Below are 22,825 nucleotides of genomic sequence, written 5' to 3'. Positions count from 1 at the left end.
ATAAGCAGTCGTTATTTGCACGTCTCTGAATTTTTCAAAATGAGTGCTATTTTACAAACTGCCTTACATTTGGAAGGCACAAATGCAGAGAAAGACAATTGGTAATAACCCTTGTTCTACTATTCTATGTCTCTAGATAAAAATGTTACCTCACTTGTGTGGGTAGGCCTAGTGCTCATGACAGAAAACATCCCAAAACGCAACGTGGACACATCTTATTTTTTCACTGAAAAATTACCCTTGTGGATTTTGGGACCTAGCTGAGCCTGCACCATGGGAAACCTAGCAAACTTTTACATTTTTGAAAACTAGATACCTAGAGGAATGCAGGATGGGCTGACTTGCGTGGCTCTCTCCAATATTTGTTTACCCAGAATCCCTTGTACACCTCAACATTTCTCTACAAAACACATTTTCCTCACATTTCTGGGATGGAAAGCTCTGGAATCTGTGGGGTGCAACAAACCTTCACCCACCCAGCATTCCCTAAAGTCTCCTGGTGAAAAAGTCCCTTACTTGTGTGGGTAGGCCTAGTGTCTGCAACAGGAAACGGCCGAAAACACAACAAAGACACATCAAATTTTTCCACAAAAGACGGACCCTATTTTTGCAATGTGCCTACCTGTGGATTTTAGGCCCTAGCTCAGCTGGCATCTAAAAACACCTAGCAAGCCTGTACATTTTTAAAAACAAGACACCTAGGGGTCTCCAGGATAGACTGACTTGTGTGACTCTCTCCATGTTTTTTTTACTCATAATCCCTTGCAAACCTCAAAATGTGTCTAAAAAACACATTCTCCTCACATTTCTGAGCCACAAACTTCCACCAACCCAGCATTTTCCAAGTCTCCAGATAAAAATTATACCTCACTTGTGCGAGTAGACCTAGTGCCCACAACAAGATACGGCCCAAAACGCAACATGGACACATGACATTTTTTCACTGAAAATTGACAATTGTTTGCAATGTGCCAAGCTGTGGATTTTGGGCACTAGCTCTATCGGCATCTAGGGAAACCTAGCAAAGCTGTAAATTTTTTAAAACTAAACACCTAGGGGAATACAGGGTAGGGTGATATGTGTGGCATTCACCACATTTTCTTTACCCAGAAATCCTGGCAAACCAAAAACTTTGACTAAAAAACACATTTTCCTCACATTTCTTTGATTTAAAGTTCTGGAATCTGAGAGGAGTCACAAACTTCCATCCATCCAGCATTTCCCTAGTCTCTCAATAAAACTGGTACTTCACTTGTGTGAGTAGGCCTAGTGCCCACAACAGGAAACGGCCCAAAACGCGACATGGACAGATCAAATTGTTCGACTGAAAACCAACCCATTTTGTACAATGTGCCTAGCACTGGATTTTGGGCCCTAGGTCAGCTGGCATCTAGGGAAACATAGCAAACCTGTAAAAATTTTAAAACATGACACCAGAGGAATCTAGGATGGGGTGGCTTGTGTGATTCTCACCAGGTTCTGTTACCCAGACATCCTTGCAAACCTCAAAAGTTATCTAAAAAAACAATTTTCCTCATATTTCTGTGATGGAAAGTTCTGGAATATGCGGGGAGCCACAAACTTCTACCCACCCAGCTTTCCCCCAAGTCTCCCAACTTGTGCCTGACTTGTGTGGACACATCACATTTTTTCACTGAACACTGACCCTTTTTTTTGCAATCTGCCTATCTGTGGATATTGGACGTTAGCTCAGCCGGCATCTAGGAAAACATACCAAACCTGTACATTTTTTAAAACTAGACACCTAGGGAAATCCATGATGGGCTGAATTGCATAGCTCTCTCCACAGGACCAAAAATGCAGGTGATCGCCTTGGCAAAACCAGGTCGTTTTGTGATAGATAATTTTGAAGTTTCCACAATACGTTTGGGGTCATTTCCTGTCACGGGCACTAGACCTACCCACACAAGTGAGGTACCATTTTTATCTATCCACATCTTCCACTGCTGCAACTCTAGGAACTCTTGTCTGTCCACTACAACAAGGCTGCCTATCACAGAACAAATGTCATCTTTGACCCTGGAGAGCAATCCTTGAACACAACAAAAGCATTGAAGGTTGCTGAGTGGAATAAATGGATAGCCAACTTCTTATACCAAATGTAATCCTTATGAACAGCAGTGTAAGTTTCCAACATCTGATCTGCTCTATCTTCACCCCCCATGTTTTATTGTAGTCTAAAACGCACACAGGTTTACGCACTTTAGTAATCTGACCCCAAACAGTCCTAGGTGAAGTACTTTCAGCATGGATGATAGTCAGCATGTAGACACCTCTCCTGTCAGAAGATTTCACAGCTAGAAGTTCACCAATACGTAAGGCACTGCACAGTCCCCTCTGAAGCTTTTTACATACAAGCTCCTTAGGGCTGAGCTTTCCAAACTCTGTGGCGCGACACGGTACTGTGTCGCCTGCAAATGGTGGGTGTGTCACGGGATGACGCCAATACTGCAATCGTACGCCAGACGTACGTGGAGAAAGGAGGAAACCATTAGGTGAGCATGCGCATGCCGCGCGTGGCACATGCACAGTTCAGCCTGCAGAGCCATTCCCGGCAGGAGTGTGAAACGGCAGGCCCGGAGAACAATCTGGTGGCCGCGGCGTAAGGCCTTGATCTTCTCACAAGTACGGGTGTTCAAGTTCTTAGGTAGGGCATAGTGCGCACCTTTCTGCCTGATGTGTTGTTTTAATTACATACATAAAGTCTGCAGTACAGAGCCGGCTGCGTTGAGAGTTGTACCCATGACCCATCACTAGGCCCTCCAAGGCCATTACCCCTCCTCACAGATGCACGACCTTTGCCCTGTTGTCTGTCTGGAATACGATGTGGTTCCCAGTCTAGGTGGGCTGAGGGTGCGCTTCAAGAATTCAGTTCATTCGGCATCGTCGTGTCACTCCCCGGCTCCGTGTATCAACCGGTGAACGTTAGTGAACAAATACACCTCCTGAAGTGATCAGTTTGTTGACAGAAGGTCACAGGTTTGATTCTCAGCAGATTAGCAACTTGTCTCTTCTCTGTCGTGCATACAATGTCAAGAAAAACAGCACTACTGAGTTGGTTAAGAGAAAAAGCAGACCTTTACAGCGCAGAGAAACGTAGAAATAGAAAGTGTCATTTTTTATAAGAGTGACCAGTGTGACTGGTGCGGTTTCATATAATGCCTCTCTGGACATTGCGTGTGGGCTGGTCATCAGTTCATAACTGACTCCCGGTTGTGCATTATGCACAAAACACGCTGGGTTATAAATTCCAGCAGGCCACAATTTCTAACCATGAACCAGAGACCCTCCCTGTCTCATCTAACCCCATGAACTTACTTTATGAGGCCACTGTATGATGAAAGATATTTTGGGCCCGAGGGGCCGGGACTTTGGAACCCCTCAGCCCTTCAACTTGAACAGAAGCCCATTACCATCAAATCAGGAAACTTCTGAAAACAACTTTACCTTAAGTGTAAAATCGTCATGGGAGTGACTGCAAAAAGGCCAGATGTAGAGTAGACCCTTTTTAAGCAACTGCATGGATGTTAAACACTCGTGTTTTCAAACCTTTAATTTTCACCTTTTTAGGTCGATCCTGGGCAGCACATAGGCTGCTCTGCGAACCTGTAGGACTCATTTTGTAACCTCCCATGGTGACACCACCGAGATTGGTAATTTACACGATAATATTTTATTATGGTGAAGCACATAAATAAATGCACACTAAATAATAAACATGGAAAAACATCAGAGAAAGATAGCACATTTAAATAAAATGACACAAGCTTCAATAAAGTAAAGTAAACGTTTAGCTTCCAAAAGCAGTGGAGCAGCACTACGAGGTATCCAAAAGGGCATGAATGAAGAGGCCTGAAGGAGGGCTACCCCATCCCTCTGGGGTGGAATTGCTTCCATAGTGTATTAAGTTGATTTGTTTTAATTTCTTGCACCATACGTATATCACTCCAGTGCTGCCTCACAGACTGACCCCAGTAGGCCTAAAAGTTGTTACAGGTGTCAGGCACAGGTGACGTCGTTCCTGCACCTTGCCTGCTAGTGAGGCAGGTGGCCACGGTCATTGGTGCAGAGATGGAGCTGGACCCGGTTATTTGCCTGTTGGGCGCTATTAAAAAGCATAAAGGCAGAAAGTCGGAATTAAAACTTTTGTATTTGCTATTGTTGTTGGCAAAGAGGAGAGTCGCATTTACTTGCAGGGGGCAGGGTGGGCCTAGTCTCGACGTTTAGGAGAGGGATGTGTGTGAGTAGAGTGGCAGAGGAAGTACGCCTCCATAAAATGTAGACATGATGATAAAGTGGAAGATGATCTGCAGGTTTGGGGGGTGCTGTTGACTAAATTTGTTGGATGGGGGAAAATAAGACTTTTCTTCTGAGGACAAGGTCAGGTTACTCCTGTTACTGGTGCTGTGGTGTATTGAGACATAATGTACATGATCTTTTTCTATGGGGTTTGATCTACAATAACTTATTACTACATGTCAAATGTTGGTGGATGGCTGTGAGACTTGTATCATTTTCAAACAATACTAGATGTCTTTAAATAAAAAACTCAGATCTGTGACTGGTGGTGAATGTTTGACAACATTCAGCATTCCGTCCATCATCTTTTTGTGTTGCAATATCCATGTGCAGCCAGTATGGATGAGTCTGCAGCTGCACTCATGACTTGAATACCATTGTTCTCTCATTTAGAACTTGTATAAAATCTTCCCTGTGAACGATTGATAAGTCATTAGCAAATTGCTGCACAGAGTTCCTCAACGATATTGAGAGCTGAACACAAACTCCAAATATTCGAGTCTCAATCTTAATGTGTGAGACTTGAGGTCTGTGTTTCTCTCGTGTACCCAGGGTTGGATTGGGATAAAAATCGGCTATGCTAAAAAAGGGGCCCTCATGTGCATATTGCCTTTCCGCAATACACTACTTCGGCGAAGTTTTATAAAACAGAGGCATGTTTTCCTATCAAAAATATTTTCCTAGCTCAAATAGATGAAACGTTACGGAAAATCTCACTATTCATGTACCGCCCACTGGAAAAACTCATATTCAGCAAGGCAGCAGGCAGACTTTGTGCATGGTTGAAAGGGTTGGCAGTGCATGCACCCTCCCTTTTTGTGCCGTAAATCACTGGGGCATGTGTCAATGTGTGCTTGATTATATTCTTGTTTCAGGCACAAACCTAACCTTACACCCAGTTTTGCCAGTCACAGTCTTTGTTAGAACAGATTCACAATTGCCTTATTAACCTTCCTGCTTTCTCAAATTTGCTTGAAAATTCACCATTTGCCCACTATTTTGTCAAAATTTTCTCGGGGGGAGAAACGCCGAGCCCCCCCTTAGGTGGTTCGGGCTCGCTCACTATGCTATTACCGTATCGCAAAATGATGAATGTCTAAAAAGTGTGTCACCAACATGAAAAGTTTGGAAAGCTGTGCCTTAGGGTAACCTTCCTGGTTAGAGTTGATTGTGCCACAAGCAACAGTGTCCCCTTTGAACAATTCTCTGAAGAACTGCAAACAGGTTTAGAAGTTTTCTACATACAAATGGTAACCTTTGTTAAAAAGTCCTCTACCAAGTTCCCACACAATTTTCTCACTAACTCCAAAAATGGATGGACCACCGGGGAGGGTCAATTGTAGAATCTCTACCAGTGCACACCCTGAAATTATAGACATATCCTGTACTTCTCTCAGACAGCATATACACCTTAATTCCATAACGTGCCCTGTTGCTAGGAATGTACTGCCCAAAAACCAAACGGCCCCTGAACAGGACCAAAAACTCACCCACAAATGTTTCTTTCCCTGGAACATAAATCTCTGAAAATCGATCTACCAAGTGATCAAGAGAAGGCTGAATCTTAAAAAGATGGTTACAATCAGGGTGATTTCGTGGCAATGCTTCGGCATTATCAACAAAATGCAGCATCAGAAGCAAATACCGATCACAACTCATGGTTGCAGCAAATAGAGCTGTTGCCATCAAGGAACTAGTAGACCAATATGAAGACAGCAATGGCTTCCTTATCAAGCCCATCAAGAAAGTTAAACCCAAGAACTTCTTAAACCCATCCAGATTTGTGGCAGTCCATTGGCTATCTCTAGAGTGGGGCTTAAGTCTGGCACTGTTGTCCCTCAAATACTGTTCAGCATACAAATTATTTTGGTAAAAAATCTCATCTAAAAATACATTGTCCATAAACAACTAAACAAAATTTATAAGAAATAAAGTTTTCTGTGTTCACTCTACACCACGCAACACCGGTAAAGGTAGGCAACACAGACTGCACCATGTTTTGGGCAACCTAGAGATCGGCTCTTCCAATGGGAAGCCTTTCAGCCACAGGCTGCAATCCAGAAGCCTCTTGCTGTGCTACTGCCATACCAGTGTCCTCCTCTAAAAGAGACATGTCCTCCTCACTGAAAGTGGCTTTATCATCAGATGAATCCTCTGGGCAGAAAATGTACAGCCAGAATCCTGGACTTCCTCCTCTGCCTCATATGCAGAGTCAGTCTCACAATCAATGTCGGAGGAAGATTCAAAAAGCATACTAACAACCTGCTGAGCAGTAATCCTGTGGTAAGCCATAATCCTTACTAATAAAAGTAACTTGAAAAATAAGTCAACAATAACCAACACTGTGTAAAATTAGTAGTAATTAGTAAAGTGTGGCTTTATCAAACAGAAAGTAAAACTACTGAAAATCTGGAAAAAAAGGCAATCAATACAAAGACACAAAGACCTATATACTAAAAAATGATACCACTTGAAAAAAAGTGGAGTCCTCGTACGGTAAGATACTTCTTTATTAGGCAGCAGGACACACGGACATACACAATGCCAGCTCCCTCCTTCTTTCTCCTTCTCAACCGTCTAACTCTCCGCTTCTGGAACTCCCGTCAAACCTCCATTCGAAGGTTCCACGTGGAACTCCAGACCTAGAACCTAACACATCTTTCCCCTATACAGTTTAAAACAAATTACATATGTCCATGTTCCCCTAAAACAGCACATCCACCCAAACTTAATAAGTCACGTTGTACATTAATACATTTCATAATCTCGAAATTTGCAAGGCAATTTTGTTGACCTGGACGAACGCTCTCGAAGATGGGAATCTCTAGATGTACTAGTTTGGCTAGAATCAGTAACAGGCCTTTTAACACAAGATGAGTTACAGTGGTTAGAAACAGAAATCTTGCCCTTATTCCACCACTTTCCATCTTCTAATTGTACTGCACACTTATTCGTTCTCACCACAAGTTGAGGTTGAGAAAACTTAGATGAACCTTTGGGTAAAATTCTAGAACATTTAACACGCACCCAATCCCCCACTTTGACATTCAGTTGTCTAGTGCTTGATTGAATGTACTTCTTTTGAGCATCGTGTCTTTTCTTATCAACCTCTTGCAATTTCGTTATAGGCACACTAAATACCCCCATCCATCCTCTCAACATTTTAGAAGAAGGAACTCGACCCCTGAGTAAAACAAAAGGAGAAACTCCTGTATCCGAGTTCGGAGTAGTGCGTACAGCCCATAACAGATTCTTAAGTTCTTTCTTACAATCAAGACGACTAGCCTTAGAAAGTTGAATGTTGTCCTTAATCACCCTATTAAACCTTTCCACTAGGCCATTACTCCTAGGGTGATAAAGAGAAGTATTGGTATGTTTTATGTCAATGAAATTTAAAAACTCCTCAAACTCCGAGGAGGTAAACTGGCCGCCATTGTCAGAAACAATTTCATCAGGAACACCGTCTCTTGCAAAAAGGAACTCTAAGAACTCTATAACACAAGAAGATGTGGGAACCTTCACAAACTTTAATTCAGGCCATCGGCTGTAATAATCCATGACCACGATACCATATTCTGACACACCATGATCTGACAACTTTAAGGGACCTATAAGATCAATGGCCAATTTGGACCATGGTTTTGAAGGAACCTCTATAGCCTGAACCGGACTGGGAACAGTAACTTGAGTTTTGTCGCTGACAACACACTGCATACAATCCCTAACAAAATGTTCAACATCTTTGTCAAGGCCCGGCCACCAGAATTGCTCCCTAACCCTTCTTTTCATAGCACGTATCCCTATATGTCCTTCGTGAGCCAGGGTAAGAACCTTATTCCTCATAGCTGTAGGAACCACCAGAGAAGTGGAACGGAATAACCAACCATTAATGATTGACAGCTCCTCAAAAACGTGTTTGAATTTACTGATAGAATCACAAAGAGATAATCCATCATTCCATCCAGTGTGAATAATGTTCATTACCTCCTTGATGTCCACATCAGTAGCATAAGCCTCTCTCCACTCTTCTTGTGAAATTGCACTACATGGATTAAAAATGGCAAAACAAAATACATCACCTTCCTCCACCTCTTCTACTTCTTTTGTTTTCTCACTATTTGGCAACCTAGACAGGCAATCCGCCACAATATTCCTTTTCCCTGGAACATACTCCACATCAAAATTATGTTCCAACAACCTATATTGCCATTTTGCAATACGAGGTGTTGCTTTCTCACCTCCTTTAGTGGTGAAGAGTTGTACCAGAGGCTTGTGATGAACCCTCACCGTAAATTTGGAGCCCCACAAATAGTGCTTAAAGTGAACAATTCCCCACCAACAAGCTAGAGCTTCACGCTCTATTACCGAGTAAGTTCCTTCTGCACCTTTGAGGCTTCTCGAAGCAAAGGCTACAACATCCTCTCTACTATCCCTGCGTTGCATCAACACAGCACCAAGACCTTTCTGACTGGCATCTGTCATTAATATGGTCTTATCATTTATGTCAAAAGGTTTCAGAGGAATGGCATGAGCAACTTCATGTTTAATCGTCTGAAATTCCTTGTTGCATTCCTCACACCATTTGAAAAGTACATTTTTCTTAAGAAGATTCCTCATGTGAAACGTTTTAGATGAGCAATTAGGAACGAACCTTGCATAAAACTCAATGAGTCCCATGAAAGATCTTAATTGATCCTTGTCAATTGGAATACTGAAGTTTTCTATGGCTTTGATTAGACTATCCTTAGGTTCAATTCCTTTATCAGATAACCTATACCCCAAATAATCCACAGAAGCTACATCCATTTTACACTTGCTCACACTTAAGGTAACACCTTTTTCCTTTAGAATATTGAGTACCTTAGACAAGGTCTCATCATGTTGTTTTTGATCCGAACCATAAACCAAAACGTCATCCTGAAACGCCATCACCCCAGGAATGCTCTTGAACATACTTTCGACGATTCTTTGGAAAACCGCCGAAGCGGATGCAAGACCGAATGGCATACGTTTAAATTGGAACAATCCTTCAGGGGTGATGAAAGCAGTGTAATGCCGCGAATCAGGATGCAACTCAACTTGGTGGTAGGCTGAGGTCATGTCTAACAAACTGAACTTTTTCCCATTTTTGAGGGTGCTGGTCATTTCGGTAATGTTTGGTAAGGGATGCTGATCTATCCAAATGTTTCGGTTTAATTCTCGAAGGTCCACACACATCCGAAGAGAACCATTGGCCTTACGCGCTAAAACTATGGGAGACACCCAATCCGAAGATTCTATGGACTCGATGACATCACTCGCGCAGAGTTTGTCAAGTTCTTTTTTGAGAGCTTCACGTAGAGCCAATGGTACTCTCCGAACCTTATGCACCACAGGTTTGCTTCCCTCAATTAGTTTAATTCTGTGTTTGAAACCTTTAATTAAGCCTAGTTTGTCATTAAAAATCTCAGGGTGAGTATTCACCCACGTTTCATCCGTGAGTGCATGTACCCGAACTAAGTCTTTTTTTAATATTACCTGTTCAGGGTCATTTGGATCTAATATAATTCCCAAATTACCTTGGTCTTTCCAACTCAAAAGACATGTGTCATCTTTGGCAACATACACAATTGTACTAGCATTATTACCCTTAAAACATAAGTTAGCATCAAATTCACCTATAACATTTATGTTTTTACCACCATACGCTATAGGTTTTACTAACGAATGTCTCAAAACATGCCCTTTAGCTTCGAACAGTTCTTCCCAAATTTTGACTGAAATTAAGGTAAATGGAGATCCAGAATCAGCTAGTACTTTGATGTTGACATCATTTACAGTTAGCATGCATGTGGGTCGTTTAGCCTCTGACTCAATTATAGCAATGACATCAGCATTTTGGGCATCAAATAGTGTACATATCTGTTCTTCATCACTAGAAGAAGATGTGTCCGAGGATTGTTCAATGTTCATGACTTTTTTAGTGGATGACGTGTTGGATAGGCTCACAGACATCTTGCTATTGGATCTGCAAGCACTTGCAAAATGTCCCTTCTTTTGACACTTGCTGCAGATTTTATTAAGAGCGGGACAAAACTTGGCATTGCCCAGGTGGGAACTGCTCCCGCAACGGTAACACTCCCAACGTTTATTAGCTCTGGAATTTTTCTCAGTGTTGCGTTGTCCCTCTTTTCTCTCTTTGCGTCTATCTTTAAAAAAAGAATTTTGTTTGGTTTTTAGCGAAGAGACTGCTTGCGCTTGACCATCTGAACTGGTTATGGACATTTGCTCTAAATGAGAAGAAGTACTTTCAATCCTTGTGGCTATCTTGAGCGCCTTCTGTAGAGACAGATTAGGTTTGTTTAAAAGGGCTTCTTGAACCTTTTTACTATTGGTCTTTTCTACCAACTGGTCCCTAATCATCTCTTCTTCAACATTTTTGTAATCACATGACTCAGCTAAAATACGCAAAGCGCCAACATAAGTAGTAGCAGATTCACCAGAGAGCTGAGCTCTTTTCCTGAATTTATGTCTTTCTAGTGTTATGTTCTTGCATGCTTTGAACCTATTATCTAAAGATTTAATAGCAGTAGAATAAGGATCTTCCGCACCATGAGCTTCATCTCCGCTTCCTTCGTCTGCACTTAAAAAAACTACAACTTTTGTTGTATGTTTAAGGATGGTGCGACCTTCAGATCCGAGACAGTGCCTTAAAATTGAAATTTTTCTCTTTTGTGTAAAGGAATCACCATCAAGAGCGTCAAGATATGCTTCAAAACTTTCTTTCCATTTCTCCCAGTCTAATTCCGGAGAAGATGAGCTTGGAGAAAACGCTGGAGGGGCAGATATAGATTGTTGCATTTTTAGTGGCAGCAATTAAATAGTTAAAGTGGTTGAGAACAAACAAGTGCAGAACCAAGCACAGACTTCAAAGTTTCAACTTTTGTTGGCAATACTGTTGATTTGTTACAAAGTATGGAAGTATGGAAGTACTTCAATATATCAGCATGCGCGCTGTATTAGAAATGCGCTATTGCTTGTAGACAGTTCAAAGTATTAGCGTGCGCATCGCTGTATTAGAAATGCGCAATTGTCTTTCAGCGCGCGTTGCTCGGCAACGAGTAAACACACAGAGAGTTCCGATGGAAGCGTGTGCGTCAAGCGTTGCTCAGCAACGAGTAAACACGCTGATAGTTCCGCTGATAGGAGCGTGTGCGTCAAACGTCATGCGCGAGGAGGGGCGCGCGGTGCTGCTTGATTCCTTAATAGCCGCCACATACCTTAAGGTTGTTTCAAGTAGTGGAAAAACACACCGCTACATGGATAAACGTTGTCCGGATGCTTCAAACGTCGTGGGACACTCGGAAGCCGCTAATCTTGATCTCCAGGGCTCCGTCGGCTCCAGGACTCGTACAAAGCACTCTCGTTGCACGCGTGGACGTCCTGCTGGCCAATCGTCACCAGTGAAAAGAAGTGGAGTCCTCGTACGGTAAGATACTTCTTTATTAGGCAGCAGGACACACGGACATACACAATGCCAGCTCCCTCCTTCTTTCTCCTTCTCAACCGTCTAACTCTCCGCTTCTGGAACTCCCGTCAAACCTCCATTCGAAGGTTCCACGTGGAACTCCAGACCTAGAACCTAACACCACTCACTTGCCAGAGACAGCTAGACTCACCAGCACCTACTCACAGACACAGCAAGCACTAACAATATCCCACTAGAAAGAAAAAAGAAGAGATAATAACACAGGACACCACACTGCACATTGTGCACAAATACAAGTTGAATTTCAGACATAATAAAACTGAAGCCAAATATGTTGTTATTATGACACCATTTACAACAAACGCCTTCATTCGGGGCAATGATATTCATTTGGAGTAAGCAGTACAAAAACATGTTCTTATCAAAGAGATGCAACCACACACAATGCAGATCAGCCTGAGATGGGAAACCACAAGCAGGAGACTTAAAGAAGAAAAAAAGCTTTGAACTAGAATAAAAAGGAGAAATAAAACAGTACAACCACAAATGCAAATGATGACAAGAAATAAAACAGTTAACATTATAAAACACTATGACGTTTGCCCCTCAGCATCCAAATGACAGCCAAACACCAGTCCACACACAGCCAGCCAAATGCCAGAATACGTGGACCATCAGCCTAACTACTGTTCACACACAAATTTACTTGGTGTCTAGTGGTTTCTGCCCCCCTTTGGGGCATATGTGCATAACAATATATGGCTGATCCACCCCCAAGGAGGGCAGAAAGGGCCAAACCATTCACCCCCCAAAAGGAGAGCGACCCCTTCCCAAGGCGCCGCTCCCCAAAACATGATGCACCACATATAATAAAATCCCTGGTGTTCTAGTGGCTTCTGCCCCCCTGGGGGGGGCAGATGGGCCTAAAAATATAAGGCTGATCTACCCCCAAGGGGGGCAGAGATGACCACAACATTCACCCCAAAAAGGGAAGCAACCCTTGCCCAAGAGGCCACTCTCCTAAACATTACGCATCATAATTAAGAAAATCCATGGTGGTCTACTGGCTTCTGCCACCCTTGGGTGCATTTGGGCCTAAAAACATATAAGGCTTATCTGCCCACAGGGGGGCATAAATGGGCAAAATATTCACCCCCAAAAGGGGAGCACCCTTGTCCAAGTTGCAGCTCCCCAAAACATTTTGCACCATCTACTATAAAGTTCTTGGTGGTCTAGTGGCTTCTGCACCCCTTGGGGCAGATGAGCCTAAAAATATAAGGCCGATCTACCGAGAACGGGGACAGAATTGGCCAAAACATTCACCCACCGTAGGTGAGCAACCCTTGCGTAAGGGGCCGCTCCCTAAAACATTATGCGCTATGTATATTAAATACCTAGTGTCTGCCACCCATGGGGGCAGATGAGCCTACAAATATGGCCTATCTGCCCCAAGGGGGCAAAACAATGCCCCATATAAAGAGGAGTGACCCTTGCCCAAGGGTCCAATCCCCCACATATACAAAATACAATCCCTGGTGTCTCGTGGGCTTTCACCCTCCCCAGATGGCAGATCGGCTTAAAAACAGCCGATCTGCCCTCTGATGGGAGTGAACTACAGAAAAAACGACCCCTAAGGGGAATGACCCATGCCCAAGGGGTCACTCCCCTAACAGCTAATAAATATCTGTTGGTTTAGTGGCCTTTCACACTGCTCCAGAGGGCGGTTCTGCCTAAAAGTGGCCAATATAGCTTATGGGGTGGTGGAATAATTAAATAATTTGACCCCTAGTGAGCGACCCTTGCCCAAGTGGTCGCTCCCTATAATTTCACCTAAAAAATACATCCCTGGTGTTCTAGTGGGTGTCAGCCCCCCTTGGGGCAGGCCAGACAAAAAACACAGCTGATCTACTTCCAGGGGGGCCAAAACATGGAAAAAATCATTAGGCCCCTTAGGGAGCGAACCTTGTTCAATGGGTCACTCCCTCAGGACAAACAAACCCTGGTGGTCCAAGTGATTGTATTCATGCTCCATGATCGCCACTCTCACCATGATTGTGGAGTGGGAGTCCCCTTCAAACAGGCACTGGGGGAAAGGAAAAATGATTTCCTTTCCCCCTGTATCTGTTTCCCACCCACTAAACCCCCCCTGGAAAAGACTCCATCCAAAGGAGTCCTCTCCTTACACGCGCTGGAAGCAAACAGCTGTCAGCGCATCCCCAGCATCATTCGATGCTGTCAGCGCATCGTGCTCGTTCTGATGTCATCAGATTTTTTAGGGTGGGAGCAGAAGCTTTTCCGCTGCTACCCCCAGTGGGGAGGTGTAGATGGGCTGCCCATGGGGGGAGCGCCAGCGTGTCCCCCATGGGTGAGAGCTAGGATGGAACGGTTCCATCCTCAGCACACGAGCACCGTTGCTAAGGACAGAACTGCCCCAACTTTAGCACCTGAGGGGTTAAATTGGAGCAGTGATGTGGTAGTCCTGATGAATACGGGGATGTTGTTCCAAAACTTGGATGCATAGATGGAACAACAATGCTGTCTTTGTTTTTTCTTTTATGATTTTTTACTCTGCAGTCTGATGTATCCTGGCTGCAGGTGTGCTGAGAATCACCAAAGATGTCTGCAAGATAAGAAGTGGTGCTGGTCGTGATGGCTTAGTAAATGATGCATCTGGTTTTCAAGAAGTGTGGACTGACAAGAGGAGTCAATGAAGTTTTCTCAGGATGGGGGGATGTGATCGTTTTTCTTCAGACGCTGGATTATTCATGCTGCAGTGTGTAGGATTCTCCTAAGGCATGCCTGTGCAGAGTCTGGGAGGCCAAGGAATAGAGCATTAACCATCCCATTCCAGATGCAAGAGTACGAAGGCTTGAACAGCATTTCTGGAGTCTCTTTCTGGAAGGAACAGTTTTACTTTCTTTAGAAGAAAGAGCTAATACTGGGCCATCTTTGTGTTTTTTGGCAATATGTTCCTACAGCGTGAGGTTAGTGTCCAGTGTAAATAAAAGTGACTTGGTATTTGGTGAAAGTTGGAGATCGAAGTCATCAATTGTCATGTCATTGAACCAGGTTTGTGCTGTATTATGTATGTTGTTCTTGACAAATAACAGGAATGCTGTATTGGTTGGGTGTAGCTTCAGGTAAGTGCTGGACATCCAGATGTGGTAGATGTGGAAGCAGGGTTTGAGGCATTGGATCTCTGACACAAAAGAGACTTTGGAGAAGAGTTGTGTATCACTATCATATTGGTGAATCTTGATGATTTAATCTGTGAGTAATGCACAAAGCAGCTTCATATATAGGTTGAAGATGACAAGTGACAGAATGGAACTTTTGGGGACTCAAACTGGTGTTATTTGGAAAAGTAAGAGTAGAACCAATGAAAGAAATTACTGGTGTATTCCCATTCAAGACACCAGGGTATATATGAAGGTAGGAAGGTCGACTGCATCAAAGCCAGATGAGAGGCCCAGCAATATCAGAAGGCAGGGTTCATCTTCAAGTTTGTTCAAGAGGGCATCAACAGTGATTTGTAAGGTAGCTGTCTCGATACCGTAGGGTAAACTGAAACCAAAGTGGTAGTAGTACAGGAGACAGATAGCTTTGATGTGATCTTTGAGTTGAATATAGACTGCTTTTTCAACTATTTTGCTGATGAATGGTAGGTGAGTTGTGGGCCGGCAGTTGGCAACATCATCAGGGTCTAATGAAGTTTCTTGAGGAGTTGAAGGTACTGTCCTGTGCTGACAGTTTCTGTGAAGGTGCCTTGACCGAAGGAGACATTACCAGTTGTAAGTATGGGTAGAAAAGCATTTCCAGGAGAGCTTTGATGAAGGACAATGGCGAGACATCATCTACCTAAATGGCTTTAAGAAAGTTGAGTATGTCAGCCGGATCCGGGAAAGATTTGGCTTTGAAAGCAGACTGTTGTGGAGTTCTTCTGGAAGGTGCATGTGCAAGAGATGAAGCAGAGGATCTTCTGTACTTTTCACTGAAGAAGAGGTTGATGGCATTGCACTTTTCTGTAGAGTGAGGAATAGGTCTGTGCAACAGAAGGTTGATGCAGTGCTTGATTGTCTTGAATAGCATTCTGCTTCTGTTGGTGGCTTTCTTGATGGTACTGGTATAGTACCTTCCTTTGGTGTATGTAATGAGCTGTCTGTGTGTCACAAGGAAGGACTTCAGTATCAAGAGTTTCTCTGGAATTATGTTTTTCTTTCATTTTCTTTCCTATCTGCAGATGGATAGTTTACTGTCAGCAAGATCTTTAGAGTAAACGGTTGCTGAAGGCTATGGCTTGCACTTGAGTGTTGTAATTGGTTGTGGATATTAACATTACTTTCCAAAAATTGTTAAAGTTGTTTTGAAGGGGGTTGGTATTGGATGTGGGGTTGAAAGAGAGAGAGATGAGCCCATGTATTTAGTTGCCCATGAAAAATTATTTGAAGGATCTGAAGGTTAGGTTTTTTGTGTGGTAATTGGTTTGTTGGTGGGATGCTGAGCTGGGAGATAGGAATGAAAAGTTGTTGGTCCAGTCCAGTGGCATGGATGGGTTGCATTCAACTATTGGCATTGGTGAGAAAACATGGTCGAGGATGTGGCCTTTGCAATGTGCTGGTTGTTTGATATGCTGTTCCACAGTGATAGTATCGATGAGGTTTAAGAGGGTGTCTCGTTTTTTTAGCTTGTCTTGTTTAGGTTGAAGTCACACAAGAGGGTGGTGTGGGCATGTCAGATGGGCAAGATGATCAGGACATCTGACAATTCTACAATGAAGTCTATATTCTGCCTGAAAGTCTGGAGATGAGGTGGAAGCTGGTCGTCAGAATTGCAGAGAGTGGAAAACGGAATGTCAGCAGCTCCATGGAGTTGAGTATCACTTGCTTTCCTAGGATGGAGGACCAAAAGGGCTTACTTTTGACAGAGAAGCCCCCTCTTTTGTTATGTGCACGGGCCACACGATGGATTCTGCAGCCTGCAGGAAGAAGGAAGTCTAAGATGTGAGAAGATCTGGGCTTAGACCAAGTTTCAGTGATAAAGATGGTGTCAAGCTTGTGGTAGGTTTGCGGTTCTGGTGCACTGAGTATTGTTGAGCGAGTGTTAATGAGCATGGGTTGGGATGCATGTCTAAAAGCAAAAGGTTTGATATTTTGGTGGGTACTATTCTTATTTTTATAATCCTCTGCTCTTTAAATGTGGAGTGAAGAAAGGTGTGGACGCCACTGGAGGACTAAAACCTGAGTGGCGTGAATCCCAAATGAGAAAAGAGGGCCAGATGTACCTGTGATTAAAGCGGACCTGTCTCTTGGATGAGGATTGAAATAGAGTGTGCAAGCCCTGGGAGGATTACATAATGGAGAAATGTATCCCCCAAAATAACAAAAGGGACAGATGCGACCTTGACTCATATGGATTAGTTGATTGAGGGATACAGCAGTAATCATTCATTATTGCTCTGTGAGACATCAAAAGAGATAGATACATCTGCACAAGATGGTGTAACATGTACAAGGCCTTAATTTATTCCATCCCAATGAAGGCTTGATATACCCAAACTAATGAAGGCTATAAGAGAACATTCCAGAGTCATGTGATCTGGATATTGTGAGCAAAGATGCACCTCACGTATTGTGGATGACTGACTCTTCCAAGATTCCTAATTATTAAGATGAGTGTTGACTCTATTTAGTTGGGTTTATGTTTTGATGTGTATGATGCTTCTCATTTCCAATGAATTTGTGATTTTTATTTTTAATTGTACAAATAGAGGGCACCCACCAAGCGAGGGCCAGACCCACAAAGAATAACTTGCAAGGAAGAGGCGGGGGCAGGAATCAATTAGCTCTGCCTGGGTGTTTATCAACGCCACTCTCTCCCCGCAGCACAGGACGCTCACCGAGCAAGAGCAAGAGCCAGGACTGGAAGGCTCACAAAGACCAGCATGCAAAGAGGAGGCTGGGGCAGGAACCAATTCATGCAATCTGGGTGCTTATCAATGCTACTCTGTCCCCGCAGCACTGGACACATCCCGGTTAGGGCTGGTCCAAGAGCGAGCCCGTCTGCATCCGTCAGAACCCAGAAGTCATTGGGTTTGGATACCCCTCTTGACTTCTATACTTTTATCCACTGTGGTCTCCTGCACAACTTTAAGGAAGGACTTTTCTTTCTATGGTTCCTAGCATAACTATGGAGAAATAAAGGCTATATCTCTAATAGAAGGAAAAGGAGAACCTCCTGCTCAAAAGTCCTCTACCGCAAATTACCTCACTACTGTGATCGGGGTGATATGGTCTGAGCTGGAAAATGTGGAGGAAATAATTGGCGCTACACAAAGTCAATCCTATAATCTTCCTCTAGAACCCCAGATAATTGTACTTCATAGCACGGAGAGTTCAGAAAATCCCCAGGAAAGTGTTGAGCATGTTACATGTGGTAGACAAAAACTGCCTAATGAGACTAGATCTTCTACCTCATGCATTAGACAGGGAAAGGATGAAGACCTTGGGGATAGTATATCAATCTTAGCAAGCTTACTTCCTTTAAAAAATAAGAGAAGGAAGGTTAATACCAGAGCACCCAGAAAATCTGTTCCTGCACAACATTCATCTGATATTGGCATAAGGAATCTAAGTTATTATGGAAAACAACATCTAGACAGAGAAATGGAGAATAATAATAGTAACATGGTAATAAAGATACCCACATTTGTGCTTTGGAACTCTGTAACCAATTTATGTTGAATACAGAATCTTTAATAAATTATTTTTGTATCAAAATGGAAGTTAAGATTATGGCCATGCTAAAACAATCACTAGCACAAGTGAATTTATTTACTATAGCTACTGATTTTACTCACATCAATTGGGAAATACTGATCCTGTGACACTAGTCGAGGCCCTTGACACACACATTGTTACCAGAGGAACAACAGAGGTAACACTGAAAGCACCTATTTCTGTATCATGTCCAAGTGTTGGGTGCCATCAACAGGATGAAACCCAAATAAAGGGACCATGGCTATCTCCCATAAATTTAGGGGCAGAAAACATAAAATACTCCACATGTAAAGAGACTTTGAAACTATCACCAGATTGTACTCCCTATGTGACTATGCTAGAAGATGTACCGCCAGTAATTAATAGGCTAAATGAGGATGGCCTGGCCCTAAAATGTATGGAGTAAAGCAGGTTACCACGATGACCTATATCAGGAGATCCGTTTAACCTGTAGAGTTGGATGGGTTGGACAAACTAGTAAGAAATCAAAAGGGCACTGTGTTGTGATAAACTTCCAGAATCCATTGCTTGTCAAACATCTTCTTCAATATCTTAATTATTGGCAAAAAACAAGATGGAATACTGGCGCATCCACTTGGTTTCTTTTATAGAACAAACCATTGGTTAAAAAACACTTGCATTACTTATGAGAGGGATTGAAGTTGAAATACATGACTGTTATAGTGGTTTTCAGTTACTTGAAATGCTGAATATGAATGAATAGCTGTTATCTCACCTAAAGGTGAACAATCACAACTCGCAGTTGGGACAAATATTAGATATCAAGTTTGAGAACCCTCAGATATACTAGGTTAAAACAGAGAACCCTTCAGCTAAAAAGCAACTTTCATCTCCTAGGGGCTGAAGTCTCATTAAATGGAACATTGCTGGGGCACGTACTAACATTGTAAACCCAGACTGGTTGTCATATGTCAGTGACTTTGATATCATATTCTGCCAAGAAACTTGGATGAAACATAAGTTTCATATTGATGTTTTTTTTTGCTTTCACTCTCGAAGCTTCACCATCATCTGCTGGTAGGGCCAAGGGAGGTCTGTTCAAATTCCTGTACTGAGAGTATCAGAAGTATGATCCTCTCCTCACTTTCTGGTTACACTACTATATTTTTCTGAAGAACCTGATATATTGATTAATTTGCATTACAATATTTTTAATCATAGCATTTTCAATGTGATTGATCAATTTGACAGTTTTTTTAGAAAGGTTTTACTTAAGAAACAATTTTATTGTGCTTTGAATCTAGGTATAGGATTTTGGTATCCCAATATATTTATACAACAATCAGTCAGTTTGTAGTCTTAACAATGCGAAGAATGGAAACTTGACTAATTTTAAACCGACTGTGTACATTGAGGCATAAAGCAGACTTATTTTGAAATATAATTTAGTTTTCACTAGTGACAAAATTCAAAGGAAAAGTAACCTCATTCCGACTTTCATTAGAAACCCTACGGGAAGTATCATTTATTATATTATCATGTCAGCTGATCTTTGACTTCTACTTGTGGATTTTACAATTTTGAGTAAATGTTGCAGTGATCACAATCCCTGTACTGCTGTATGGAATTTGAACATAAAATTAAGGGGTTTCGAAAAAAGAACACATGGGATAAAGAACACTAGGAATAATGGGATAAGAAAAAATTAGACAAGATCGACCCGGCAGACTTAACTCAAAAAGTTGTCGGGATGAATATGGATCATCATCAGCCTGCTTGTCTTATGAATTAGATCCCAGTATTATTTAAAATGGTTTTGAAGAAATCTGTATGTTTATCTCAGATAAACTAACCCCTAAATTGGTATCACTCAAGGTACCCCCCTGTAGATGGTTTAATTCAACATGCACGGCTGATCATAAGCACATGAAAGCAAGGCTTTCTGCATGTCCAAAGTCAAGACAAGGACTTAAAGATGCTAGGTATCTATATAAATCTACTTTAGAGGCGAGACAAAATGAGATTCGATGACGCAAAACCTGAGATGACCTTTCAGAGACAGGGCGAATGAGAGATAACACAAGATTTTGGGATTTAGTATTTTTGGATATGATACCCCAACTCGAATTCCAGCTGATTTAAGGGTGACCCATTTCTCAATGATTTTTCAATCAGAGAACAGGGAGCTTTACTTACCAAAAACAGATGATGTGATGAATATGGACCTTCAAAATCAGCAGGGTTTTCTTAATTCGATAGACGTCCAGGAGGTAGCATTAGCAATCTAAAATAGTATTGCAGGAAAGGCACCTGGGCCAGATGATGTACTAGGTGATATCTTTAAAACCAATATTAAGTAATGGGCATCACTGCTAACAAATGTTATAAGAACCGTAGCGACAGGCCCCATACCTGACTCATGGATGTCAGCTATCAGAAGGAGGATAGATCCTCACTTTGCTGCTATCAGTTAATATCTTCTATTCTAGTCTCAACATCTTGGGTCGAATGTTTCTGTCCCACCTGGAAGCCTGGGATGAGCAAAACATCATACTAATAGAGGTACAGTATGGTTTTAGACTAGGAATCGGCACTGTAGAACAGTGCCTCAATTTCTAAATTCTGGAGGGGAAATATATCATGGCCAAGGAGGGTGCTCTACACTTAGGGCCTTATTACGAGTTTGGTGGTCCAACCGCCCGAGACCTGCGTCTGTGTCGTTCACGCCACTGCTGCACGAGCCGTATTACGAGTTGTGCTGTCTGAATCGCTGACCGTGGCCATGGTGGTCTTGCCGACAGGACCGCTGAAGTCTGAAATATCAGTGGTGCATCCAACAACACCTCATGGGTCTGCAGTCCACCTGCCAAGTGTATTACAACTACACAGTCGTACTCGTGGTCTCACAGCGGTGCTCAACAAATGCTGATTAACCAGCAGCGGTTGACCACTGCGGTATGCACCAAAAACACAGTGACCATTGAGAATATTTGAAAAATACACACCGATGTGCTTTGGCAAGTGGACACACTTGCAAATCACACTATAAAACACACCCCATCTCTGACCAGCATCCTTTGCTTCCAAACTGCATCACAGCAAGCCAGCCATTTACTGCACTTTTTAGAGAAGGCACCCCTTTTTTCATCTCCACATTTAGCACACTCCACCAACTGTAATTGTTTTTCGCACTTTTTTACCTCTATCACTTGTTTGTTCTTTATTCAAATACTCATTCACATTTTTGTTGTTTTTACCATGCCACAGAGCAAGAGTTGACAGTCACGGTGGATGAAATCATTAGAGTAGAGCCACACATTTTTGGGTTCCAAGTCCAGCAAACTCCTATCAGCAAAATTAGAAATGTAGGACAGGATAGCCAACAGAGTGAATACTGCTGGTAACACCCTGCGCACATAAGGAGACATTAGAAAGAGGTGGAACAACCTCAGGCTGAGGGTCTTTACCAAGTACACCAGCCACCACTTAAACACTCAGAGGATGGGCGGTGGCACTCCCGACGTGCCATTACAACTCTTACACTGGGAGTAGAAGATCTTGGCCATCTAGCACACTGAGGGCTGCACTACTCAAATGATGAACAATGCTACATATACAAACAAGCTGGGCGTTTGCCTGAAATAAACACAACTAGGCCTTGGAAAGGACAAAAACACATGATATGACTACACTGTGTTGATAGTTGAGTTTTGGAGTTGTTATGCCTATCCCTAAAGCTAAAATGCCACATAACTTCACATCTAATAAGCTGATGAATTCTAATACTTTTATTGAATGTCTAGAAATGTCTAGTACCCAACTTCAACTACATGCTAATAGCTGACATTACTAATCTCTAGCTATTTTGATACATTCCAGGTACCCATTGACTTTGACACAAACACCGTAGATGTAGGTACCTCACTTCCATCATTAACAATGTTCTCGATTTCTTAACAGGTCGATCCACCACTGCACCGGAACAGCGTTTGGAAATCGAACAGAGTGGCCCAAGTACATCCGTGCCATCAACATCTGCCAAAGCCACAGGAAGGTAGGCCCTGATAGAGGATGATACGCCTGCAAGTGCCCCTGTCTCAGTAGCTTCAGATCCCCCCTCTGTCCGACTGAGGGGACGTCCACGGAAACAGACAGGAGCTCAGGATGGCAAGACACCCACAACCACCAGAAAGAGACCTCACACCTAATGCTGTTCTATGTGTGCTACACATTCACTTTGTTAAATTTGTTAACTAATCGTGCATACTTTTCCATATCTGATGGGAGGAGTCTGTTGGAC

The sequence above is a fragment of the Triturus cristatus genome, chromosome 12 (genome assembly GCF_964204655.1).
Source record: "Triturus cristatus chromosome 12, aTriCri1.1, whole genome shotgun sequence".
Lineage (NCBI taxonomy): Eukaryota > Metazoa > Chordata > Amphibia > Caudata > Salamandridae > Triturus > Triturus cristatus.
Note: the sequence above shows the minus strand (reverse complement) of the source record.